This window comes from Trichechus manatus, unplaced genomic scaffold, assembly GCF_000243295.1.
Source record: "Trichechus manatus latirostris isolate Lorelei unplaced genomic scaffold, TriManLat1.0 scaffold00066, whole genome shotgun sequence".
Lineage (NCBI taxonomy): Eukaryota > Metazoa > Chordata > Mammalia > Sirenia > Trichechidae > Trichechus > Trichechus manatus.
In genome coordinates, this window is record NW_004444002.1 from 9,662,909 (window position 1) to 9,665,874 (window position 2,966).

Sequence of the window (2,966 nt, forward strand, 5' to 3'; positions counted from 1 at the left end):
AGGGGACTGACTGGTAAGCAACTCCGAGTGTTAGACGGGGTTCGGCGGCGATTCCGGGAAAGGCGAGCAAAGACACCGTCTGCAATTATGCCGCACCCCCCACCCACCTCTTAGCATCTGGATCCTGCTCTCAGGGGGCCGCGGACCCTCCCCGCGCAACAGTACCACTCCCCAGCACTCCCACCGCCTCCTCTCCTTCCTTGGCCATCTGACTCCCCTTCGGCGTCTGTGTTGGGGGGGTGCTCGGTGATGGGGGGGCAGACTTTCCCTCCTGCGGCGGCAGCCTAGTTCGTATCTTATTCCTACAATGTAGCGTCGCTTCGAGTCGCGTGGACATTGGGGTTTAGTTGATCTATTCCCTACGCCCCCCCAAGCAATTTGATGGCTTTTAAGGAAAGGGACGAAACCCTGGATTTCCACGTCTGGGATGGGGTTTGAGGATTGAGATTCACTCCCAGCTCACTTCCACTACCAACCTCTTTCCTGCGAGCCATTTCCACGGGAATCCGAACCTGGCGGGGGGGGGGGGACGGGAGTATTAACGTGCTTCTCTATCTCTACATAGGGTCGGCGTAGCGGAGGACGGCTGGCTTCAGAGGGAAAGTCGCCACCAGTCCAATTCGAGTCGCCCCCACTGTTACTTCGGTGAGGGGGCCAGTACTAAGAAGGGGATCCTGGTGGGTAGAGGGCCCAGTACAAGGGAGGGGGCTGGGTCTGCGCCCCTAAGGGACTCCGTTTCTTGGCGGGGAGAGAGAGGCGAGCCCCGGCTTCAGGGGAGGGGTTCCGGGGAGGGATATGGGGGGTGGCGACGGCGGGGGGGGAGGGAAGAAGGGGGGAGTCACGCCCTGCCCGCGAGGGGAGCCTCCTTCTGGCCCCTGGGAGGAGGGGACTGAATGCATTTGCTCTGTGCGGCCCGGCAGGGGAGATCTCCGGATTTGCACACTGGATCCGGCACCAGTGGCCTGAGAAAGTCAGGTCGGGGCATAAGGTGGGGAGGATTGCGAAAAAGAGAAACCCCTGGTCGAGGCGCACTCATCTCCCTTCCTCAACCTCCGCCTTCGAGGGACGTCGGGATGGGGGGGCGTGGGGCTCTTGCAGCCCCTCGGATTGAGCACCTTCGCCTCTCCCGGGAGTCTAGCTTTTTGCCCGGCTTGCTGCAGCCGCCGCTGCCTCCCTCTCCGGAATCCGCTCGGTCCTCGCCGCGATCCCCTCCTCCTCCCCTCCCCTCCCAGTGTCACCGGGGCTGCTTGGCTCTGCCCCCTTCGCCGCCGCTTGCTCCCTGCTTTCGTCCCTCCCTCTCTTTGCTTGCTCCCTCCCTTCGTCTCCTCCTCCCCATTCCCCCCCCCGCGTCGGCGGCATTCTGGGAGTTGTAGTCCCACGGAGCGGGGGCTGGCGCCGCCCGCGAGCCCGACCGGACTCCACTTCCCGTCGAGCCCTGCAACCGGCACCCACTCCACAGGCTTCGCTCGCACACACAGACACACACACACACATCGCTCTCCCCCTCACTCTTTCGCTCGCCGCGGCTGCTGCCAGTGTGTGGCTCTGTCTCTCCTCCGCTTTGCTGAGCCCTCCCTTCTTCCTCTCAGTTCCTAGAGTCCGACCGCCGCCGCCGCCGAGAGAGAGGAGAAGGAGGTCGGTGGCGATAAGGGGCGTAAGGGGGCAGCCGATCGGGGCGGTATTAGGCGGGTGGCGGTTCCGAGGGGGTTAGAGGGAGCCCGGGTGGCGGCCTGAGCCTCCCCGCGGAGCCGACCCGGGAACAGGTGCGTCTTTTTTTTTCTCCCCTAAGCCTCCACCCCTTTTCACTCTCCTGCTTTCTCGTATCCCCCCACCCTCTTCTTTCTATCTTAAGCTTTTCCCCAGCCCCGTCCCTTCTTCGCCCCTTGGCCGCTCTGCCTGCCCCCCGGGGGCGCCGTCCTCTCCGTGTCCCCGGACGTAGCGCTCCCTGGAGCTCGCTGTCCTCGCCCCTCCCTTCGGGACAGCTCCCCTACACTTCCCACCTTCATACCCCATCCTTCTGCCCTACCCTACCCTCGCCTCACCCCCTTCTCCCGCAGCCAGGTGAGACTTGTTCACCACGATCCGAGAGGGAGTCTTCTTCCCGGCTGGGCGGGGGCCTCCATGGAAACACGGGGGTCGATTGATCCTGGGGGGGAAATCATTGGAATTCCCCCATTCCTCGGAAAGGGCGGTGGAGGCTATGGTCTTGTGAACTCTCTGGTCCTCGACCCCCGATCCAAGGACCCGACGACCCTAAGGGAGGCTGGCCAGCAGGGCAGGGCGAGAAAAGGCTTGTTTTTTTTTTGGGGGGGGGTGCCCGTGATGAAGTCTTGAAGAGATCAGGAGAAAATACCTTCCAACCTCAGAAAGGAGGTGCGTCGGGTGCTCTTGAGGGCTGCTTTCTTCCCGGTGCTGGGGTGCGGGAACCATAGGGTAAGGGGGACCCCTAGGTGGCGGCGGGGCCTGGGTTCGGGAGTGGGAGTGTTGTGATGGGGGCAGGGGCAATTAGCCGAGTCCCTGGAAAAAAGGCGGGGGATGACTTCGGAGCGCTCTGGCTCCGCTGCCCTCGCTCCAGGGGCGGGGGCCGCCGGGCCGGGCACGGTGGGGAAGGAGCTTACATGGAAGGAGGCTGCGATCGGGGGCAATTCACACTAGTCTCTGCCAGCAAGGGGGAGAGCCGGCATGCAAGCCCTCCACCCGCTTCGCGCCAGGCCTGGAGGCACGGGGTCTGCGAGCGGGGCCGAGGGCTGGAGGGAGGGAGGCTCCGGTTACGGGGCTGGGTTTCGGGATCAGGGGCAATCCCCCAGCCCTGGGAGAAGGAGGGAGAGGGATGGCCGCGAACCCGGGGCTCCCCCCACCCCCGCCGGCTCCTAAGGGGCGTGCAGAACGGCCAGCAGGCCCCACGGAGCTGGATTCGAGCGGATCGCGGCTGGGGCGTGGGGGGGCTCGGCGGTGGGCTTCGGGGG

General features: G+C 64.8%; 1 protein-coding gene across 1 annotated transcript in view; it reads left to right on the forward strand.

Moving 5' to 3' along the window:
• Positions 1 to 1,531: 1,531 nt before the first annotated feature.
• Positions 1,532 to 2,966, forward strand: part of BCORL1 (BCL6 corepressor like 1) — a 64,056-nt gene continuing 62,621 nt past the window's right edge. The window contains exon 1 of the mRNA XM_023734289.1: positions 1,532 to 1,635. The gene's annotated coding sequence lies outside the window, so the exon portion shown is untranslated. The remainder of the gene's footprint in view (positions 1,636 to 2,966) is intronic.